At 39.9% G+C, this 25,431-nt stretch overlaps 1 protein-coding gene and 1 long non-coding RNA gene across 7 annotated transcripts in view; both read right to left on the reverse strand.

Annotated features, from left to right (window-relative positions):
• TSPAN5 (tetraspanin 5) overlaps window positions 1-25,431 on the reverse strand; it is an 86,029-nt gene that overhangs the window by 47,240 nt on the left and 13,358 nt on the right. The window lies entirely within an intron of this gene.
• On the reverse strand, window positions 15,554-17,709 carry LOC128786907 (uncharacterized). The gene is made up of 4 exons (XR_008430506.1): window positions 17,665-17,709; window positions 16,425-16,531; window positions 16,290-16,327; window positions 15,554-15,872 (listed from the first exon to the last, which is right to left on the reverse strand). It is a non-coding gene; the product is annotated as an uncharacterized LOC128786907 (long non-coding RNA).

The following is a 25,431-nucleotide window of genomic DNA, read 5'->3' on the forward strand; positions in this document are numbered from 1 at the left end:
TAAACTCTCCATCAAAACTGGCAGAGTAGTCAAAGCGAGTGAGCAGCTGTGCAGCGCTGAGTTGGTGGCTGAGGTTAAACCACAACAGCGTATCAGAGACACAAAATAACACGGAATTCTTAAAAGCTTGGAAGCTTCACAAGGTAGCATCTCCTTAAACCACAGAACAAGTTCAAGTGTTTTACCACACTCTTGCAAAAGTTCTTCCTTACCAAAGTTCTTCTGTGCTCTTCCTTACATCTAATTCAAATCGACCCTCTTCAGTTTGAAAATGTTACCCTTTGTTCTATCACAACAGGAGCTCCTAAAATGTTTGTTCCTCTAGGCCCTCTTTAGGTACTGGAAGGTGCTGGAAAGTCTCCCCAGAGTCCGCCCCTTCCCCTGGCTGAGCAGTTCTCAGACTGTCTGCACAGGAGCTCCATTCCTCTGATCCACATTCATGGCCTCCTCTGGACTCGCTCCAACAGCTCTATGTCCATCCTTCCTTCCTTCCTGGGGTCCTGAGGACCCCAGACCTGGATGCAGTACTCAGGCGGAGTCTCATGAGAGCATCCTTTAAAATATTTTTAGGAATCAATGACAAAAGGACTTTAAGTTGCTGTTGCTGCTTTACAGTTGACAGAATGAAAACACAGGTTCCTGCTTTGTCATGTTTGCCATGTACCAAGACAAACTTCTGCCAAGCCCGGCTCCACTTGGAAAAGCAACTGAGTAACCATTAACTCAGATATTTACTAATTTCCAAAATTAATAATGACTCTGAAGCAAATCAAATAATGAATGGAAGTTTCTTTTCCTCTGTTCAGAGAAGGACAAACAACTACCATAAAAAAAAAAAAAAAATAGGCTGGCAGTTGTCTCTGTAATCTTTAGAAAATACAACCTGACAAATGGTGTCCCTGCCCATGGCAAGGGGGACAGAACTAGATGATCTTTAAGGTCCCTTCCAACACAAACCATTCTGTGATTCTGTGTTGGGAAGACTATTATTATTTCATGCCACAAGACTGCACTTCCCCCTGTGCACTTCAAGTGCTCTTAATGACACCCACTGTATTTAGATCAAAAATGTTTCCCAGGGGACACTGACACTGCAGCTATGCATTGTGCTGTTTAATTTATTTTGATTAATGTCAACGTACAAAGTAAAAACCTTATTTTAACAGCAATATCCACCCACAAGTTCTCTGATGCCTGTTTTGGGCCCCATTACCTTCAACAAGACTAACTAGTCTTGAGCATTTTGAGGGAATTTGAAATAAAAGGTTCTTGTTATCAAATTTGGGTAAATAGTCCTAGTGAGTTTACAAGGACACGACAGTGAGAATGGGGAGAACAGGCTGAGTAAGCAAATAATTACCAATATGTCCCTACCAAAATGGAAAGACATGACAAGTAATTTCAAGGTACCTATCCTGTATCATTCAATATTTTTCTTACCAACAGGATAAAAGAAAACAGCACATTTAATAGGTCTTCCTATAGCAGTCAGAATGAGACCTCATGTTTATTTTAACCAAGTCCAGAGATCTAGACAGAATGAAACCATCCATTCAGCAGAGGCAACACACAAGGAGCTACTCAAAAGCTGACACAGACAAGTGCAGAAGTGCAGTGCAGAGAGCAGTGTGTGTCAGGTCCTCACAGAAAAGAATCTAATACAGGATTATTCAAATCGCTGATGCTTGTTAAGACTCTCAGTGCAAGTAAATTCTGCCCAGACTTCAAGATCCCAGCTATATATACATATACACATATAGCATGTAGCCTTCTTAGGATGATCCCCCACTTCCCACCCTTTTCCTCCCTCCAACAGCAAGACTAAAGCACTGCTGTAATTTCAGCCACAATAACTGTGCTTCTCTGGCAAATCCAGTCACACACTACTTCCTTATTGAGTGGGCATCATTTAAAAAATAAATATTAAAAATAGTAAGTGTTTTAAAGAGCTAAGGTAAATTCTAAGTTGAGTCAACAAGAAAAAGCCATTGCACAAAAACTCTACTCCATACGGGAGCTTAAAACTGAAGCCATATATCCTGCAAAATACAGACAGTAATCCTTATGTTCTATTTAGTCCCTGCAAAGCTTAGCTGGATATTACATCTAGTTTTGGGAACTTAACTTTTACAAAGACATGGATTGCTTAGAGTACCTAAGAAAGCAAAGAAGTGATTGTTGGCCTAAAAAACCCCAGCAGGCTTAGAATCTTTATTTACAACACAAAGAACAGCAAACTGGTAATAGACTCTAACCACTGCATAAGGAAAAAAGAATAACCTGTACTCTCTGTTCACAACAGAAACAGCAATAGACTGACATTTAATCAAAGATGAGTCAGATGAGATATAGGAGGACAGTACAAGACATCAGCTTCTCTGCTAAGTCCCCATTCTACTGCCTTCTTGAGGCAAAAACATTGAATACTTGAGCCTTCCTTGTATGATCCATTATTAAGCTGTCTTACTATTCAACAACACACCTGTCTCTTCAAAGAACTTTCTTTTGCTACTGGTATACTTGTAGAGGTCCTTGTTAGCAATTTTTAATGTCCCAAGACAGCCTGAACTGCAACCAGGCTTTGGCCTGCTGGGTGGCACCCCTAGTGCCCAAGGATGTGTGCACATATCCTCTGCCTGTCTTTGCTCATGTTTCTTCTATGCTCTTTTTTTAACATTTGAATTCATTAAAACTCCTTGCTTAGCTCAACATCCCTTCTTCTGACATTCTTGGCACCCTACACACTGAGATGATTTGTTCTCAACCCCTTAATAAGCCTTTCTTAAAGACCTCAATCAAAACAAACTATTAGCAGTTTTCTGTTGTCAAGTATCAATAAGAGAAGCTGATTTGGCTTCAAATCTTTTTTTTTTTTTTTTTTCATCTGAGATTCAACAAACAGGTTACAAGGTGGTGTTAAAATTTCCAGAAAGTCAAATACTGCAAAACAACAAAAACTTGTCAAAGTAAGATGTAACTACAGCTAGCACAGACTAACTTATGAGCTCTCATTGTAATTATGTTGCCATGTCCCACGCCTTCAATGAATACATTCTTTGCTTTTAAACTGAAAGCTTTTACTTCTAGGACAAGAACATGTTGAATGTATTGAAAGGTTCTGTGAGTGACAAAAATTGCAAACTGAAGAGACTAGTGTAGACTCCAAATCTGGCAGTATACACTAAAGAGAATAATCCCCTATACCTCAACACTCGGTGTTATTGTTTAAAGTTGCATATTACAGGTCACTATGAAAGACTTCAATACATGCTGCAAATGATCACTTGGAGAAATCTGACAATCCTACCTTTCTTTATCCCCAGGCTGGAAAGGGAGCTAATTCACTCCTCCAAACTAGCATCTTGCTGAGCTTGTAAGTGCCTCTGTCCTCCGACTGTGACAGACAATACTTCCACTTTAGAATCGTGGGCACAAAAGGCCTAAAATAGTTAAATGGAGTTTCATGGTGCATAAATCACATACCAACTAACTGCTGCTTATAAACTTTTTCTCATGAACCTTGTACCTTCCACACAATACCACAGTCTAGAACAGATGAATTATTAGTGCAGTTTGCCTTGCAGCAGCACAGATTTTTTTTTTTTTTAAGATCAGACTCCTACTGCTGAAAAGAGGCACAGAAGCTGTACCAATTGGAGAAATCTGAGAGAATATTCTATGGCAAAATGCTGGGAACTGTCACATTCATCATCATAATATGAACATCAAATTCTAACTCTCTTTAGCCATTCCCCCCAAAAGAAAAAACTGAATATAGTAATTTTTAAGGACCACATATGAAACACCAATATTAGCAATGAACTTTATTTGCAACATTTCACTGCTCTATCCCTTAACCCCCTTCTTTTGCATGCATTCCCCATTTCCATCAGCATGCTGGTTTTGGCTGGGATGGAGTTAATTGTCTTCACAGTAGTTAGTATGGACTATATTTTGGATTTGTGCTGGAAGCAGTGTTGATAACACAGCATTGTTTTCATTTCACCTGAGCAGCACTTGCACAGTCAAGGCCTTTTCCACTCCTCATCCCATCCCGCCAGCGAGGAGGCTGGGAGCGCACATGGAGATGGGAGAGGAAATAGCTGGGACAGCTGACCCCGACTCTCCCAAGGGATATGCCACACCAAATGACATGTTCAGTATAATGCAAATACTTAATGTGAAAGAACATTTTAAAAGTTTTAAAATAAAAACCGTATTAGACCTGGAAAATAAGACATTTAACTGTCCTGCAAGGGTCCTAACAACATCCAGACCAAGAAATCACTGGATTTCTCAGATGGATAATCATGAAAGTTATCACCAAAGAGTAATCAAGAGTCCAGCTGCTTGGAAATTTAAGACAAATACAAGATCACGTCTGCTAAAGACATTGTCCTGTTTAATTTCTCAACTTGTCTGAGCCATGGGCTGAATCTGATCTGAATATCTTCTGAAAACAGATGAATTAACCACACTACCAGCCAGACAAACAATTCCATATTGAAACAAGAAATTTAGAATGCTTCCCCCTAAAAAATAAATAAAAGTAAAAAATGAAGATGCTCTCTTGGTTATATTTTAACAAATTTGTATTTCTTTTTTTATAGATTCTCAGGAAGTTGGTTGACCTCAGAAAGGGAGATTTTCCTTTACTTATTATTATTGGAAATGGTTTAATTTGGTAACATATAAAGGTTGGCAAAGAGCCTCTTCCCCCACACCCCAAAACTTCCAAATATTTCCCCCATCTGTGCTTTCACAGGTGAATGCCCAGTTTCCAGGATCCTTGCCTGGACAGATACAGCCCCAGCAAGCAGAAGCCTTTGCTCAGGTTCCAGGTCACTGCTGAAGGATATTTGTTTAGGGCTGACACTACTGTAAACCAGCATGACAGTAAGTAGTGCTGTGCATAGGGGCACATAAGACATGCATTTTCACAGTAATGACCTGGCTAACACAAGCAGCCTCTACTGCTTTGCAGTCCTGCATTGCTCTTGCTGGGAGGAACTTATAACTTGCTCAAGTAGAATTGTCAATGGCCAGACTTGCATCTACCACAGAGAATAAAGTGTGATATCCCAAAAGAAATCACTGTTAGTACTTCTCCAGCTGAGAAACTGTAGTGGCATTTACTGAAGTACTTTTGCTGCTGTATTTCCTATAATTACTACTTCAAACCCTCATCTGTTTCGATTGCTAAAGGTCCATAGCTAGCAAGGAAGCTAGCAAGGCTTCCTTTGGGATAAGCAGGGATATGGCTTCACACAAAGAGGCCTTCAAATAAGAAGCACATTTTGCAGACAAACTGGCCAGTGCTCAATATATGCTTCTACTTTTGATTGGCATTATTTAAAATGTTGTGTTAGCAGAATTCTGTCCCTCATAAGTTTACCATCTCCCTAGCCTTGGCCAGCCTACTTATCATGACCTGTATCTGAATCCCTGCCCTGTGTACTACCTTTGCCAGAAAAAGTAGAAATCAGCATAAAGATGATACAGGCAAAGAGCTAGAAAAGAGCTTTTCTCTATCCCTTCCCCCAAGATGATGCCAGTCGAGGAGTGACCTGTGGCTTACAAGGAATTGGCAAGTTGCCCTTTGGATACAGAAAGCAGATGGGTTATGAGCTACTGGATACTGAAAGGCTTAGACTTAGGTAAGAAAGGACATTGTTTGTTAAATCCATTCCTTAAAATCCTCTTCAAAAGACAACTGTCCTTTGCTAGCAGGCAGTTCATCTTGATGTCAGATCAATCAGGGCCACTGGTGCTCCAAAGGCTGTTATGCTGATGCCTCAGAAATAGTTGCCCAGCTCATACCCATTTCTAACAACTCTTTTCCAGCAATCTACACAACTTGCCAGTCTACTCAAGAGTCATGCAAGAAACATCCAAGATAACAGCTGAAGAAATGGGTATAAAATCTTGGATGAAAGCCAGCAGTTCCCAGAAAACAGATCTTAATTCAATACTCCATTCCTCCAAGGCTGATTACAGGGGAACACACAGTAACCAATTTCTTAGGGGAACTTTAATCTCTTTGGACAGAGACTAGGAGGAGTAAAACACAGGGAGTCCATGAAGGCAAAGAAAAAAGCCTAAAAGAGACAGATGTAAGGGAGAGGTGACATTTTCAGATTTATTTCACTTGATTGGACAGAAGTGCACATCACTTGGGCTTTTTGTCAAAAGAAAGGGAAGACTACAAATGACAAGTGGACTAAAGAACAAATTCACCCAAGAGTTTAAGAGGGGCTAAACTAGATCCTGTACTATTTATGTAACAGAAAAATACTGAAATAACTGGCTATTTATGAGTAATTATCACAGCTATTATAAAGAGATTTGTTAAGGGAATTTTGGCTGTTATATAATTATTCTATGCGACACCATCTGTCTTTAAGTCTTCATAAAATTAAACATATGCTGTTTTCACCAACTGCTGTAGTAGACTCACATTCTGATCCTGCTTACGTGCTGCAACATAAGAAATCTATTCATATCACTGGGAATATGTCAGGGCCAAATACCAAATACTGCTCTGCAGTTCCTTTGGAAAGCCACACCTTCTTCTCCCATGCTCAACTAGTAACTTGAAGGTAACTCAAGGGTTGCACTAACTCATCATACAAAGCTTAACCTCTTTCTTTGCTGCAGCTTTCCTTTGGCAACAGAGCTAGGATACGAATATTAAGGGATATTTCAGTTATTCTTAGTTTTTTTATTTTTCCCTCCTCTTCCAAGTTCAGGAAGAGGACAACTCAGAACTTTAACTGCTCAGAGTTCCTGTCAATAAAACAGGGTCCTCTGCAGCAGGCTCCTACCCCATCTCTTGGATAAGGTTTTTGGATAGGATCAAAGGCATATATTCATCTTCCTTCCAATAAATATTGCAGATGTGTGCCAAAGGGCTTCAGAATTATTACAGAGGAAGGAGGAGGGGATAACACATTTAGCACCTTACTTTCCCTGTGTTCTTGACAAGAGGTCAGCAGAAGTTTGAAGAGTGGTGCTACAAGAATTGTCAGATAGCAATGCCATCTTTCAGTCCACTGATAGGCCATGGTACAGGAACAAGACTTTGCAAAAGTCAATACATTCCTCTTCTCCCTCAAAAATTAGTCACAAATTATTCTGGCTATTCACATTTTGAGATATCAGTATAACAAAAATTTAAAAGCCCAAACAAATAAAACCCAACAAACTCAAAACAAGACAAAACAAAATTCCTGAACTGAGGAACTGCATGGAAGACCCAGTAGAGCTCTCCAGAAGCAAGATTACATACAATACGAAACAAGAAACAGAATCCTTTACCCATACCTGTAAAGGCTCTCAACTCAAGAACCCTCAGAAACAACTATGCATCAAAACCTCAAGCTAACAGTACTGCTGAAAACAAGTTAAAGTTTAAACCAAAACACATTTTACCAAATAAAGCCAGCCCTTTGCATCAAGTCTATGTTTCCATTTCATTTTTCCCTTAAGTACAGAAGAGTTAATACAATTTGTCATAGCCACTAGGACAGTTCCAACACAATTAGCTGAAGTGGACTGCCTCTCTTTCCAACTGCCCACAGAAGGAGCAATTAGATCAGGAATTGGACAACCAAAGTGATCTGATTTCTTTTTTAAAAAATTGTAGAATGACATGCAATTACAAAAAACTGTCAGATATAAAATAATCCTAATTAAAAATTGAACAAACTGTTGACTTGGCACTATACTTGAACCATTAACATGTTAGAACTGCTAACAAGTCCTGCAAATTTAAGCCTCTTACAGAAAATTGGCTACAAGGCTTGAAACAAAATATGTGCAATGCACCAAAATTATCTAAATGAGAAGAAACAACAGTCAAAGACTGGAGCCTTTAGGTAAGATTTACAAAAGGTATTCTGTACAGATCCACACATGCTAGCCACTACTGGGGAGAACTATTGCTGCAAGTCACCAGCTTCAGATGTGACAGGTACACAGCACTTTGTGTAGCCACACAGGTGGCTTGTGGGTTCCATCCTCACATAGGCCATCCACTTAAGAGCAGGGCTCCATGATTCTTGTGGGTCCCTTTCAACTCCCTAATTCTGTGATAAGTATTTTTAGAAGTAGCACTCCACCCAACTGAGAAGGAAGGACAGTGTGTGGCAACAGCACTTAGGCCATTTTTGTCCAGCAGGAACAAAAAGGAAATTAGGAGGGCATAGCTCAAGGCCAGAGCACGAGCTGCCTGGGCCCTGAGCCTGTCACAGGTGAGTGAGCAAGGCTCCCCTCAAGCCACCTGCAGCGCTTTCCATCCAAGCCTGATTGACCCAACACGCTATAGATTCTGTGACTGGGGCACCATGTGGCACAGGCCCACACAGCGCTCACCCCACACTTACTGCTCAGTCCAGCAAGTCCTGCAGAGCCAAATATAGAGCTGGATAGCAAAGAGACCCACAGAGAGGCTCTTCTACCCTTCCCTGACTCCAGGCTGTGCAGATGTGCTCCCTCATGGCAATCCCCCAGTATCAGCCCAATTTAATCAGCCTGGCTAAAGCACTGGGACACTTGGCCCCAAGAGACCATTTACTTCCTAGCATTGGGCAGCATGGCCTGGACCGACTGAGCAGTTTCCTATCAGAAAATCTACTCTGTTAAAAAAATGCTTCTGGCAAATCTCCATCAATTCTTTCTGTCCTTCCAGATCCAAATAAGCTTGTAAGTGTTTGGCTTCACCACACAAATAGTAAGAAAAGTGAAAGGCAAAAGCTGTGGAAATTTTTTTAATCCTCCTCAACCTTCTGCATTCTCTCATTAGAGCTCTTTAAAATACCTAATGGCAAATTAACCAGGCAGGGTTTCATCATCCAAACTAATTATATGTAAGTGTTTATGATTCCATCAATAGTATTGAAGCTGGGGGGTAGACTGTGAGAATGACTGCACATCCAGCACTGCTCCACAGTGTTACATCTTAAGAACTGTACTAAACAGATATTTCAAATATTTTACAGTTCTGTAACCTAAGGGCTAAAATAATTCCACCTGCCATGATCTGCTCAGTTTCAAGGCAAAAAAACTCCACACACAAAACCCCAGAGACAAGATTGATCATCTGCAAACTGGCACATCTTCTTTCAAACACCTTTGCTAAGTCTCCTCATGTTAATCCCTTTCTGGAAACATGTAATTTCTGAAATATTTTAAATTAACCTCCCCTTGGGAAAGCTTATTTCCCTGCCTGCTGCCTCTCCCCAGCCAATGCTGGCACAATACAGCAAAGCAGCTGCAAGTCTGAGGACTGCCAGCTTGGGGCAGCTCCACTCATGACAATCAGGAAATGGATGCTGCATGACTTCTGTATTAAAAGCTCCATCTCAGGGCTGATACAGACACTCCAACTTCATCAATAAGCACAGGACTGGGGCACAGCAATATTTCTAGTATATGAACAAAATCAGCTCAAGTAATTGAATACCAGGGAACAATACTTGCATTCAGCAACAAATCCATTGTTAAAAGGATTATTTATCACTAGCTCCGATAGATGTATTTTGATGAGCTTCTGTTTGTTAATCTTTAAATTGCTTTGTTTCCCTACAGATTATATAAAGAAGGTAGAAAATAATTACTTTGAAACACAACCCAAGAAAAAATTATAGTGTTAAATCTCAGCTCTTGTGAAAGGTTTCAAAAGCATTCACCTAAATTTACTGTTATACTGTCATGTAAAATAGGCTTTCAATAGCATCAGTGCCAATACATCTCGCACAATAAAGCAACTTCTAGCAAACTCAGAAGTACAGCTTCTGGGAGAAAATGTTAAGATAAAGTCTCACTCCAGCTGATGAGAAAAACCCATTCACTGTAAAACCCTTTTCATATGCAGGTAACTCTGCTGCTCTTGAATATTAAAAACAAGTTCCATCACATCACTCTTCCCAACAGTGCTGCTTCTTTCCTTGAGCTCTGCTGAAAGCATGAGCAGCTAGGAGTGGCTAGTGAGGGCAACAGGAGTACACCTAACCATACCTAAAGAGATACTGAAATTCATGCATCAGCTAATAGCAAAAGCACCTCTGCAACAGGCAGTTTTCCATCTGTTGCTTCAGGAGCATAGGGTTGCATTTAATTTAACTTCCTTGCAGGAAAAGCATATCCCTAGGAAAAGGGCAGGAATGCAGTGTTCTCAGCTAATTAAGGAAGCACTAGAAGAGAATGAGTGAACACAGATGAACACCAACCACTCCAGGTTCAAAGTGAAGGTAGAACACAAACATCACCTGTCCCCAGCAGTAGGTTGGGGTGCCACCAAGAGACAATGGAAGTGAAAGGGCAGCACAGCAGCCACACAACCTCTCTCTTCGCAATGTTCATGCACTTAATTCATGATCATGGCTACATGTCAGTAAAGTCATCCACACTGCAGCAAATTTAAAGCACCAATTCCCTCTTCCCCGCAATTCTGCTGAGGAGAATCTGATCTAAAAGTAAGAGAACCTTCCTGTCCTATCCCATGCAGTATGCATGCACTAGCTACTGTGCAAGCAAAAGAAAAAGAAAAATCACGCACTAGTGAAATCCTAAAAAAGGTATCTCAAAAATTTTGTGTCTAAATAACCCAAATCACACTTGCTATTCTGCAGGTTAATCACTCAACTTTCTAAGATACAAGGTAAAAATGCCAGTTGCATTTAAAAAAAGGTCAAAGCAGATTGCAAAACAATGCTGAAACGCAGGGGTTTACATGGCATAAGAACTGATGATACACTGGAATGAAGCAAGGAATAAAATAAATCTCACTATCTAACTACTAATACACAGCAATTTACTTGAGAGTAAAAAATAATTATTTAGTCCTGCACTGAGCAACTTGCATTAAATGGAGAGGAAAAAAAAATGTGAGGACAAGCCTGAAATACAGGTAGCTAAAAAGCAAGCAAAGCATAACAGATTTAATACTCCCATTAAAAACAATCTTCAATAAACTTGTGATAACTGCGTGATGTTTGACATCTGCACGCAAAAGCAATCTAAGTTCCTCCCATTTCAAATTCACTGCACCACCGCATTTAGCCTGCAATCAGAAAACTGACAGCACCACAGAGAACCTCCACTACATTCTCTTATAGTTGATGCCGATTTCCTTTCCAGGAATATGTGGGCACATACTGATGTGCTTTCTGGCAGGGTTTGGTCTGTGCCTATTCAAGTAGCCTTTTATCAGCAACAGTTCTTAAGCCTCAGATCTTCCCTGCAATGCTCATTCCTCCTCCACCCTAGCACAGAGGTTGCTTCCTCCTCAAGACACTACTTTCTTTAGCTGTTCTCTAAACTGGAACCATGAATTATGTCATTTTCAAAGGAAACAAAATAAGACATAACAATACATTTACAACCTATATTATTTTACCATTTCAGCTGAGAAAGCTGTCAAACCAACAGTGACACCAGTACAATTATCAGTGTCGCCTGCCAGCAGATGGAGAATCTGCCACCAAGACAGTCACTTCATATAACACAGAGCTAAAACTCACCAAATTTTTTTCTGAAAGGATGCTCCTCTAAACAAACTAAGCATGATTAACGCAGACAGGATTTTCTATTTCATTCTGCAAGAAGTTACTGAATCTAACTGGAAACATCATGAAAAAGTAGTATTATTACTACACAAAGATTTGGAACTTCGGAGTCCTAATGATCAAGTACTTTGAATTAAAAGAGCAGACGTGTCATTTGTACCTCGCTACTCTCTTGCTGATCTGTTCTGCAGCCACTAGAACATATGACAATGATCTAGATGTAAAACTTAAGCATTAATTTTGCACACACAGCACTTAGCAGAACTAAAGCTTTGATCAACATATGAGTCACCAGTGCTGAAGAAAACAAAAAGAACCAGCACACTAGAGCAGAGCCCTTATCTTCTACTTCTCCTATCATTACTATGTCCTCCAACACCACAGAAGGAACCCCAGTAAGGAAAGTGATCTTTCCCAGCAGGCACTGCCACATGCAATTCACTCCACACCAAGGGACCCCAGTAACACTACAGCTGTTGTAAGAATACATTCCCACATCACCAGTGCCAGCTGACATCAGCCTGGGACAGCTGTAGCCACTGCTTGACACTGCTCTTTTAGCTGGTCAGAAGTTTCATTTCCTCAGAGCACCTGGTTTCCAAAACCTTAGACAAAAGCTAACTTTAGCAGTGGTGAGTAATCTTAGCAGATTTAAGAAACTCTGTTGATTATGTTCCAATATCCTTTCCTACATTTCTAAGTGTCCAGCTGGCCTCTTCATGATCCTTGCGGTTGCAGGGTACAAACAGAGCTCAAGGAAGGAGCCCGCTGAAGTCCATTTTGGTTCTCCTTATCAAGCTACAGTAGGTAACAAACAGAAGGGAAAGCCCAGGGAAGTCATCCTGCAGTATAACCAACAAGGCAGAATGATATTTGGAGTGACTGCTTCCTTATGTACACATCTACCCCAGATTTTCAAATCTGAATTTCCTTACTAAAAAGGAAAAAAAAGGAAAATTTCCTATGTTCGTATCATTAAATAAAATGAAAAGCATAGTGAAACTAAATTAAATAATAACTTTCCACTAAGAGTGAAGCACCTAAATGCTGCATCAGTGCTGCTTTGAATTTACACAGCACTATGAAACAGTGGGATGATGCTAACATACAAGGACAACTCCTCTACAAGTTTTTGGCTTTTACTGTGAGAAGAGATTTGAATAACAATAACCAGATGCCCTAGTTATGTAATGAACTCTTAAAACATTTCCACATGTATTTTCTACAACACTTGAGATCTTGCCTAAGTGGCACATTTAAATGTTCCACAGCAGAGCGTGCCTTTACTTTGCATTTGTGTACACTCAAATACTGCTTTACACAAGTACCTCTAATACACCACAGCTCAGAGTTTTTACACTTGCATGTAAGTGCTCTAAGAGCAACAATAAATGTGCATGACATGTATTATCCAGAAAAACCTACACTAAGTGAAACAAGAGAAGTATTAAAGATCCAACAGATGGGAACACTTAATGCAGAGACAGAAGTTACAGTCCTATTTGCAATTGCCACTTTGTTCACCAGAACCTCCTTCCACCTTCTCTCAAAAAGTGACCATGAGAAAGGCAACAGAGATAAGCACTGGGTTTGGGGAGGGGAGGGCATCCAGCATTTTCAAAGAAAACAGTTTGTAACAGTGTTCACTAGTGTACTCATAGAACAGGGACTCTTATGGTTAAATTAACGTGGCACGTTGCAGAATTTGCCACAGTCACTGCTCACAGGCTTTAATCCCAGCTGAAATTACAAGATCTTCCTTCCTAGATGCTTGGCCCCTCCACTTTGTGCAGTTTTAGTTGCTGCATCCATGAGTGTTAATAACTCAATAGTCAGGCACAGAGTCCTCCCAAAGACTCTCTCACAATCACTGGGGGAACAGAGCAAGCTAACCAGCAACCTCTCATGAAATCCTTTATTCATTCACATGCTAAGTATTTATCACACAAAGGGACACTTCAGTTGTTCTGTAGACCTTCAAGAGGTCTACAACACCTATATCTGGGTTTTTTCCTCTCCCTCTCTCTAGACCTTAGAGGTGGAAAATCTGTTTTAGATGCCTTAACTGTGTGAGAAGTAGATTTCTTTTATGTATTGTGTCGAAATCTGAAATTGTTTGCCTATTATTGAGTCCATCTGTTGAAAAAGTCTTATTTTACACACACAAAGTCAGATAAGAAAATCAGCAGTTCCACTGGCACACAGCTCTTGCAGGAGGTCCAGATCACATCACATACAGCTGCTTTCACTAAGAACTTACATCAGACACTTGGAGAGATTAATAAACAATACTTGTGTCTTCAGACTTGGATCTACTTTGATCAGATTCACTGGTAACTAGTGAAGAGGCGCAGTGCCATAATGTAATCTCAAGTCAGAAAAGCTGGCATATGTGGAGTTTGGAAACTTGAACTTTCTTTAAAAAGTGGCCAAAAAAAACTGTAAAAACGCAGTAAAATCTTTTATTATTAGCAGTCAGTTATCTTTTTGACCAAGCACAAGTAGGAACAGGTACTCATGAAGCGGTTGATGTTGGTATTGAACATCCAGAGCAATGTCAGCCACCTACCTTCTTTCCACTAGGCAAAAACACTGGATAAGCTACATGAGGATCACCTGTGGAAATGACCATCTGATCCATCTGCAGAACTTACCACACAATCTGAACCTCCCCCTAACCCCAAAAAGAGCTTTCTCATAAGAAAAATAATTTCTTTCCCTTGTCACAAAATATGTTCCATTGTAGCAATCAACCACAAAATATAGGGTAGATGTGGCACTTAGGGACATGGTTTCAACTCTGCTTCACTCTCCTTTCACCCCCAGTTTTTGCATCAAAGTCTTACTTTGAAAACTTCAATGTTTTAATTACAAAACAAACAAAAACATCACACTTAAGCAGGGGCCTTCACTGCAGTTTATTTTTAAAGGATATTTAGCTGTTTGAAAGTTCTAACCCTTAGAGAATGCAAGAAGTATGCATTATATCCCTACTACTGGCAAATATGGACAAAATTACCTCTTGAATCTCAAATCCTCAAGCACTTGCAAGCAAACAAGCTCCACTCCCCAGCACATCCCCTTATTTTGCTCCCCTTTCTGGGCAGCTCATGGTCATACACTGCTATTGTCGGCTACCTGTGCTTCCCTCAGCAAGGGGCTGAATAAAGGCAGCCCAAAATAAAGCCCTGACAAGGAACTGCAGAGCTACACAGATTTCTCTTGTCCTGCCACTATTTCCTTCTTAACATGCTGTGGACTAAGAGAAGAGAAAATTATCAGAATAACAAGCACCAAGCCCTTGCAGCACACAATTCAGGCACCAGTGCTGTGTGTATTGATACTGGCACCGCATGCTACACACTCAGTTTAAGAAGTCTGGAAGCAACAGAGTAAGTCACAGATTCACAGAGATGCAGCTGTAAGTTACCTGCATCTAAGCTACCACTGAGCATTGGTCCTTACCTGAGTTTTTGAAGTCAGCACAGAAAGAACGAAGGGGAATTGTGCAGCACTTTCGAAGTTACAAACTTAGCTTTATTTGTCACACACTACCAAAAGCTCACAGATTCTCCCTTATTATTTCTCCTCCAATGTGCTCAGCATTCTCAAAACTCAACAACACACTCCTAACCACTTATTAGTTCACCTAACAATTCAAGTAGTGAGCCAGTTTTTGTTCACCACTTAGTAACATTCAGTATTACCAATCCTAACACCATTCCACCATCACAGCTCCAAATTTAACATTGCAACAACCACATCTATTTTTTTAATGTTACAACAATAAACACTGGGCTAAAAAATAAAAAACTCAGCAGCAGAACAAATTTGAGACAATTTTTACATTTAAAAGGTTTCCCATCCCTCTCTTTACCTACTCCAGTAACAAAATACTACTTCCTGAAGTCTACTCTATGCCAAATTCTGCATTATTGTTTCCATTCCATATAAATCAAAATAAAACACTTTTAGAAATATGCATCTACAGGAAGGATGACAAGAACAACCATTTATTAGTTACTCATTCAGTTTCTTTTGATATGTCTTCAATGGGAACATATACAGCACTTTTACTAGATAAGCCAATACAACACAGATACTCCTACTGAGAAAAACACAAATACATTGACAAGTTGCACAGCAGTCTGAAACACATCCTTGCACTATTTTGGTTAATAAAGATGTTTTTGGAAACTCCAGCTCTTTCCTCTTTAAAGCCTTCCACCTATAAGAGAACAATGCTCAGACAGGCAGCAGTCTCCATACAGTAGCTGTTCTCCAGTATACCAGGGCATTTGTTTCCTAGGAAAAAAGCAAAAAAAACCCAACCCCATTAACAAAAAGTATCCAGTATGTTAAATATGCAAATAAAGTAGGTCACCAGTCATATTTCACTTAGTGGAGTAAAGAATCCACAACTCATTATACTCTGGAGTACAGGATTAGTTTTTCAGTAACTGCTCAAAACTAAATGATCTCTGTTTTTCCACAGGCACCACTGAAGTACAGTGCCTTTTAGGAACAAATGCAAAATTAGCAAGAAAGGACTTTACTTATACCATGAACATACATGTTGTTTTAATGCCAAAATAAATATTCTTAATGCAAGCATATTGTAACTAGCCAGCTATCTTGCACAGCCTACCCAATTCTGACCAAAGCACTGACAACAGCAAGCCACACTAAACCAAAGCCTATTATTTCAGTCCAAAACCTTACCAAATCCTGGGCAAGTTTTCACTGTGTTTGTCTATAGCCTGTAAGAGAGACATAGAGTAATTGGCTTTTTAGCACAGAAACCAGACCAAGCCTTACTGCTGTAGGAAGTAGAGGAAACAGAACAGAACAAACTACCCTTTTGAACAATACTTCTCAATGTCCTCAAGGTAAACAATCTATCAGCAGTTGTTTCCCAAGCTGCCATGAAAAAATTGAAGGTCCTGGGAAGATTAAGCAGGTCACTGTCAAAAAAAGAAACAACCCAACAGCTGCATGCCTTATTCTTTCTTACTAATGTGTTCTTCACTGTTACACTTAAAATGACATTTCAATACTATAATTGGTCAGAATGAGAAGCACAGTTATTTATATTATTACAGTACCCACAGAAGTACATAGGCCAGAACAGTCAGCCCCAACCAAGTGTCAAAAAACTCAATCTCATGATCAGCCTGTTTGAAAGCATTGCAAACACCCAGCACAATACTAACAAATGAACAAAGTATTTCATGTTGTGAAAGGGCCATGCCAGCAAACATAAAAGCTGTCAGCTGAATCACACCAGTGCCAGGCCAATGAATTCCACACTGTAGCTCCACCCTCCCTCTCTAACACTGACCTTCTTCAGCTCATATTAGACAGAGAGCTGCAATTAAAGGGCACTGGTTATAACTGAGGGTGGAAAGAACAATGCCTGAAAAAAAGAAATCGCCACCAATGCTACTTATATTGCTTCTACAATCTTTGCAAACGACAGTACAATAGTAGACAATTACAGTCTAAAAAGTACTTCAGCTACTGCTCCCATTTGCTTATTTTATTGCCTGCAGAAGAGAGCAGCACTAATATCAAAAATGCCCTTGTGAACTCTTCATGTCCGTTTTTTAGTTAGGGGATTAAATAAGAAGAGGATGTAGATATGTTTCTTGGTTCTCTTCCTCCCCTTTAAAGGATAAGGCAAACACAAAGATATGCCAAAAGTTCAGAAAAATGTTATTTAATCAGCCAGGAAAGGACAGGAGGAGCTTTACGCAAAGATCAATCTTCTGAACCCACAAGCAAGTCAAGTGACAGTGATTCACAAAAATGTATTCAAGGATAATACCATTTCAGAACCAAAAAAAAAAGTGTGCACCATCAGCTGACAGCAACAGTAGAATTCCTGCAATTAACTTCACATGTCCTTAACAAACTTCTTGGGTCACCTCACCACACCCTGGACTCTTTGTACCAAAATATTCCTGAACTGATCAGAATTAAGCAAACAACAAATCAATGCACAGAATACTTCTCATCCCCCCCCCCCCCCCCCCCCGTAAAAAGCTCACTGTCCAAGATAAAAAGAAGAGGGGAAAAAAAGAAAGGAAGAGTCAACCTGCAGTTACAACAGCTCTCCAGAAAGGCAGCTAGCAGAGCCCAGTTTACTCAAGGCAAGCCCTGGCAAGTTCACATCCCAGACCCACTATTGGTTGCTGGGGTGGAGTTACAGGGCAGAGTTACCAACAGCTACAGAAGTGTTCCGCCACTGCGTGGATGCTGCACACACAGCCACTTGCTGTCCCACTCATCCTGCTCTGTGTGACATGCAAATATACAGGATGCCATCTCTTCATCTGCACCTGCTACTAGCATGCAACTTACTGAAGAAAAAGGACACACATATTTTTCATCACCTGTACATTTTGCTTTCATTCAACAGTTCACTTGCACAATGCTGTCCTCTTGTCCCACCACCATGGTAGCTTTCACTTGCCTAATCAGCATGATAAAAGGAACAGCATGAGAAAGTCCTGATACTTCCCTCCCTCCAAACCCATGAAGTCAACTATAGAAATCAAGACATTTTATATGTAATACAACTATGGATAAAAAGGTTCTAAGCTTAGGCATGTTTTGCTTTTAGGCTTTCACAGTGTGGAATATTACTAAGTATGATAAGACTGTATTCATGCTGTAACATTCACTGTTGCAGAGCCTTGCATTTAAAGCCAAAACATATCTACATTAAAAACAAACAATTGAGTCATTGCACAAATCATGGAGAACCTCCACATCCATAATCCAGAGAGCAGTGGATAAAATGAGCAGAGGACCCAAACAAACTTGCATTGAGGACTAGTTGACAATTATACAAATGGAAATAAAAAAGAGCAGGTTCTCATTTCTTACATGATTTTCAGGGACTGAAAATGAACCACTTACTGAAATGCTTTTCCTTAGGGCTGCCTTCCAATCCTGACAATGCCCTGAAGACAAATCCAAACATGACAGAAGCTACAACACAAGAGTTTACAAGTTTAACATGCATTCCACGGTGGGGAAGAAATGGGGGGGGGGGGAAAAAAAGGAAAAAAAGATATTTAAAGAAGGGTTAAAAAAATAAAAAACAAACACTCAAAATATTAGTCAGTTTAATTTTTTCCCATAAAGGTGTTGGAATTCAGACTCTGAAACAGATAAGAAGACTAGCTAAAATGTGAACACTCTATAAAAAGAGTGCATAAGCTAAAAGCCCAATAAGCCAAACCAGCCTGTAGGGTCTAAGGCAAGAAAAAGCAGGGGAAGCAGACAAAGTTACTTAAATAAAACAATTAAAAATAATCATCATACTCACCACTTACCACCTACAAGGAACAGTCCTCATATTTAAGCACACTGAGCCAAAAAACTTCTGCTATGTCAGACAAGCACAGGGCAAAAACAAAACAACCCAAAACAGTTCCCTCACAAAACAAAACAAAAAAAAAAAAAAAAAAAAAAAAAAAAAAAAACAACAACAACACAAAAACCCAGTTGTGTCAGGAATTCCACATAGCCAGTTTTGTGGCATGGCATTCCATCCCATCACTAAGTAGCCCCCTCTCCACCCTCTGGGGTTGAGACCCCCAATATGAGCATTGTAAGATACCAGGTTGCAGAACAATAAAAGCCCACTGGAGAAAATACTCATGCTCAGTGCTGTGCCCTCAGTCACACACACACAATGGCAGCACAACGGTTCTGCTGTTCTTAACACTCCCACTGACTTCGTGGGGAGATGAAAACAGGAATTAGCCCTAGATCTTCAGCACCTATGAAAAGCACACAAACAGTTTATCTCTTCCAAGCAGTATGAAAAGCAGAAAGACTTGAGCTTTTGGTAAAACCCACATCACTGATTCTTTTCTCTGCAAACTGCTCCAGTGACACAAGTACATAAAACATTTAGAGTTACTGGACTGCTGCTTCTATTCAGCTCAGTGGCAAAATACTGTGACTGAGACAAATGCAGAGGAAATTCTTAAGAAAAAGAAGAAAGTCAAGTGAAGATGATGTAGGAAGGTCTGATCTGCCATTGCACTGCCAGCCAAGAGTGGCCACAGGAGACCTTTGTACTTTAATTTATGCTCTCTCAGTCAGGCTGAGGAGCAGCAGCTGCTACAGCCAGAGCAGAGAAGGCGCGGCTGTCAGCAGAGCAGACGGGAGGGCAGTCCTTATGCATGCTACCCTGCGGAGACAAGAAAGAGCAGGAAAAGAAAGGCTTCCCCAGCAGGGACCCCTCACTGCAAAAACAGATTCTGGCTGGCAAGAGCAAAAGCTGTCCTCTTACAACAGCTTCAGCAGTATTGGTATGGAGCAGAAGGGAAAAAATAGAACAAGGAAAAAGAGTTAAAATATATACATACACACACACAAGCAGACTTGTATATATATGTATATAAGTAAGTGTCTAACATACATTGCCCACACTCAATTTTATTAATGCTAGAAAAATCCACGGTTTTCTAGCAATGTCACTTTTGGAAGTAGAGCTAGCCTATAGCATTAAATTCAATACGCAAGATGGGTTTATTTCTCTTTCAATAGAATGTACCATACGCAAGATCAAGGCACAATGCAGAACACAATTACACAGTGAGCAACAACGATGGGGCAGAGAGGGAACAACTCTTCGTTGCTGCCAAGAAACCAGGAATTAATCCAAGTACTTCACACATATATAACAAAACAAAACCCCCAAACCATTCAGCCCCTCAAAAAACCACACAAAACCACACACCTAAAAACTTAAGAAAACCAAAACAACCAATCAAAGTGATACACATTTAAATGCTAGGCCTTAAAGTGTTTTGTTCCATTGCCCAACTTTTCATTGAAGTACTTCCAAAATAGATCGCCATGCAGCAAATAAAACAGATTTCATGATGAACAGCTACCAAACTGTTTTCTCAGGGCTTTTCCTTTTTCTTTACTTGGAAATCCAGTTCCTAAGGGAATCAGATCATGGACCTGAGCCCTGGGAATAAGAACTTACAAAGGCATTCAGAAACACTCATTTATTATTTTTAAGTAAAACAAAGTCTTAGAACTCTGTAAGCTATTTTGTTTTTCTTATTCTCAAGCCTAGTAAACTAGCTTAAATCTGAAGTCAGTCTCTGTATGGTCTGATCCTAGCTTTAAAGGATCTGACCATGCTATCGGGTTTTATGTTGCCCTCTTGCCTCTCTCTTCATCAGCCAGTCAATACTAGTTGTCATCCACGACACCTTCCTTCCCAGGACTACTATGCAAATAAACAAGAAAAGACATTTCATTTATCAGATGTCCAGTGCTGTAGTATAAGATAAGATGACTCTTATAAACTTGCCTGGATTAACAAATTTTCTTGGGCTACAACACAGCCTTCCAGATGTCACACTTCTACAGCACCAATGACTTCACTCTCCTGCCTGGCCACTGATTTACCTTTTGCAACCCCTTGTGGTTCTACTCTCAGCACAACACTGATCTCTGCTTCACAGACAGCCTAGGCAGCACAGCCCATAACCCACGCATTTGCTTAGGAGCTTTATCGGAGCCCAGACAAGAAAGGAACTTTATACCTTTCCTTCCAAAATAACAGGTAAGTGCTACATTTGACCTTTTATGTTACAGACAATTATGGGAATCTTCAAAATAGTAATCATAGGAAGGCATAGTCTGGTGTCTACCTGAGAACACCCCTCAGATTCACCTGCCCATGACAGAATTCTCATTTTTTGGACATTATTTTGTTACTTAATAAGAATGCACCGCAATCAATGGCAGAATTAAATAAGGATTCTGGGAGTTTAGGCTTGCATGTTTCTTCCTTTTGTGAAGCACAGGAAAGAGGATGAAAAAGGACAGAACTGCAAGAATTGGCAACTATATATCTTACTGCCAACATAAAAAACTGCCAACTGTATGTCTTACTGTTACACATGGCCTGGGCTGAAAATGGTTATTTCATTGTAACTGGAGGAGCTGTGTGGAGATCCAACTAGGTCACCATCTGGAAACTTAAAGCTCCTCTTCCCAGCAGCAAGCTTTTTCATCTGTGACATCCAGCTGTAGTTGCCTTGGACTGGTACACTCACTTGACTTTACACGCCTCCTACATTTGTAATTCAACCATCTGAACCACTGAAAAGAAAGGCAACCAAAATTTGTTTCTTAATGGTATTATGTGGAAAAGCCAGAAGCATGGTACAGCAGGGAGCAGATAAAAGGTGTTTTAGGCCACATTCTTTAGATGCAGGATTTTCATTGTGGTTTCACAGAAGTTAAGCAGATGAACATGAAAGTTAATTGACTCCAAGCTGCAGATTGCTTTATTAGATGCCTGTTGGAACTCCACCTCTCCCAAAGGAAGCCAATACTAACAGAAAAAAGGTACAGCTAACAACTGGATGTCACTCACTTCAGAAAATTAGATATTCAATGATCAACCAGATAAATTTACAAAGAAAAAAATCATATAGTGATACCAAGTACAAAGATACTACTTCTGGATCTGAAAGGCTGGGGATTCAGAGCATATTCCCTAAAATTTATCACTATGTACCTGCCTTGTTTCTTACACTTCTCACCAGCTCTCTACCACTGGCCACTTTCTGAGGATATTTACCTGTAACAGACCTATTGCCTGGTCCAGCATGATCACAGGTATGGCCTCTTAGTTGCATATCTAGAAGGCTGAGGTCCTCCTTGGCAGTGCCACCTTATTTTATTTATTTTCTATATGAAGAAATGCTTCAACCAAGCATATTAGACGTCACAGAAAAAAAGACTAGAACACCTCACAGCATATCACCCATAAAAGCTTCAAAACAACTTTCTGTCTAGCCCTGTGCAAGTTTTCATTCTTGAGTCCTATCCAAATCCAAGAACATTCCCTTTTATGTTAAATACAAAATACCCATATTAAGGGAACTGATTAATAGTGAATGTCTGGATTTAAAACAATAATTTATATTATATATTTTCATTAAGGTAACAATTTCTTGAAAATTTCAGAGCTACCTTTAATAATCTCACAAAATTACTTCCGATAATAACCTTTGAAACTTAGGAGGATTTACTCCTTTTGCTTCCAGTTATTTTACTGATGATTATAATTTGTTAGGAACACTGCACAAACAACAAACACGTAAACCTCACCCTACTCCCATTGCGATCACTGAGAATTCATTTTGAAATTGTGTAACATTTTACAGACCATGAAGTACAAACTGCTGGCATCATCTCAGGTTAATCCAGAAAGAAAAATTTTCACTAGACAGATTCATCCCAAAAGTTCAAGGGAGAAGGAAAAAACCTCACCTTTATTACTCTTCAGCAAAGTACAGCAGAAATACCATTCCAGACAAACTCCTACTGGGTCATACCAGACCAGTATTAATGGTCAGATTTCAACGTTCCTTTCACACCTTAGGCTTTCCTAACTCAGCCTGGGGTTGATCAAAGGTATCAGATTTTGAAAACAATATGGAAATGACAATGTGTCCACAGACTTGAGCTAATTAAGATGAAATATTCCCAAGGGACATTGCTCAGTATACAGTAGGTGCTTTTTTTCAGATTGGGTCTGTCCATAGAAATTACTAATTATGCCAAATACTAATTGCAGGATTGGTGTTTGACATCACTCACAAATAATACCCCCTACATGGCTTTAAGTCAAGGCAGGTAAACCAGTCTGGTGTTTCATTAGCAAAATGGTTCTCCCAGTCACATCCTCCCCGAGGGAAGTTGTTCACTTCCCATATCACTCTTCACCAGCCCCCGGGTCAGTCCATGAAGCCGTATCTTACACAGGCTTTAAATTGGGTTAGCTGGCAAGGACTCTGTCTTCAACTGCCCTCTGGGACAAAACCATCAAAACTCCAAACTACCTTTGAACTGTATGGCATCCAGGCAGAAATGAAAGATTATTCAAATATGTCCTTTTATCACATCTTTTACACCATAGAAAACACAGCCAAACATATTTTAAAACAAAAACAAAACTGTTCTAGGTAAACTGTTAATCCACACAAAGGTAACAGAAATCCACATTACAAGATCTTTAAAGAAACTTTTTTCATTTCTGTATCATTAACACTTCAACTTGTTTAATAAGAACTGTAGATGTATTGATATATTGTTTCTTCACACACCACAGGGAAAAATAACAGCAAGATTCTTTCCCCTAGGGAACGCCCTTGCACTGAATCTGGTGAAAAGGCAAGGCTCAGCACTCTCCTCCAAACCCTTGGAGCAATTTTTGGCTCTGGAGGTTAATGTTTCACATAAAGATATGTGACAATGTAGCAGACTAAGGATTCAGTGCAATAGCTCAAAGTTCTTCATCTCACTTGGTGGTAAGATGAATCTAAAGCAAGGGATTGTTAACCTTGACCATTTTTTTCCCCTAAACCATCAGTAAGAATCAGTTTCACATTTCTTTAAAGCCTTCCTCAAGGACAAAAAGAAAGCTGGCTCTTGTTGTTTACATTTAACAGTACTGAAACCATTGGTACTAGCACAAACTGTAACTACCTACTCATACTGCTTTACCACAAAGTGCTGAAACAATCCAATAGTAGGAAATAAAGGCAATATTCATCAAGTTCTGCACTTAGACTGTTTTTACTTTTTCTCTATCAATCACCAAAGCATAAACAAAACTAGACCCAGATGTTCAAATCCCCATTCAGTTGTAAATTGATTTTCAGGCATGATTTATATACAAACCTTTTATGCTTTGTTTATAGAAATTCTTCTCTCCGACACACTAGCTTACTTGGTAAGACAGCATTAGCAATAATAGAATATATTTCACACAGAAGCTATTGTCTTTAGCCTAAGCTGTTGTTAAAGTTCAGATGCCACTAATAAAATGTGGAGATTTCTTATGTGGCCACTGGTAGAGCACATCAGTAGTGGTGCTTTAGAGCTGGGCATTAGCAGCTCCCTCGAACACAGATGTATTATTAAGTTGCTGTTCTTATGTACATGCCTGGCAAAAGCAGGACTTGGTACTCATTGAAGTGCTGGGAATCACTGCTTATAAAAAATTACAGTAGTGACCAACTTGCTGCCCAGACTGGTAGCAAGGCCTGCAGAAAACACTCTTTTCTGCACATATTTCAGCACATGTAAAGCTATTTCATACAAGCACACCACTACTCTGCAATTAGAGAGAACACAGTCACAACTGCACACTGAGGATGAACTCTGTGTCCTTCATCAGCGAAGTCCTCTCACTGCTCCCAAGGATTAGAGTCTCATAGAGCTCCTGCTGCTGCAGGGACGTTATCAGGTAATGGATGGCCAGACAAGACACTTACTCTGAAACACAAATGAGCAGGAACACTCCCTGGTACACTCAACTGTTCTCTGCCAGAGTTTTTGGTTAGATCACTCTATCACCTTTTTGCCAGGTCTTAACTACTTTGGCAACTGAAGTAATTGCTCCAGCTCCTTTGAATGACTTTTCAGTGTTTTGTCTGGGGAACCTCTTTGGGCCTTCTCACACATCCTCCCTTTTTTGTTTGCTTTTTTTGTTAAAAACCTACATTGCTTGAAAAACAATTATGCAGCTGCCAACAAGTGATTCCCACTGAAGTCAACAGGATCTGCTCTTATGCAGAGGGTCGTAGTAAGTGCCCAGTCATTTACAGTGCTGAAAGCCTTTGCGCTCTATACTCTAAGTGCATGAATGGCTAAGCAGGGGGCTCATGCAAAATTAATAACACATCAGGAAGTGGATGAGGGAGAGGGAAGGCACTGAATAATTGATCCACAGTTTGTTTTCTGTGAATTCTGAAACAACTTTATGGATGTTTGCTTTGGTTTGCCTTTGTGTTTGTTTTTTTCC

Source organism: Vidua chalybeata, chromosome 4 (assembly GCF_026979565.1).
Source record: "Vidua chalybeata isolate OUT-0048 chromosome 4, bVidCha1 merged haplotype, whole genome shotgun sequence".
Taxonomy (NCBI): Eukaryota; Metazoa; Chordata; class Aves; order Passeriformes; family Viduidae; genus Vidua; species Vidua chalybeata.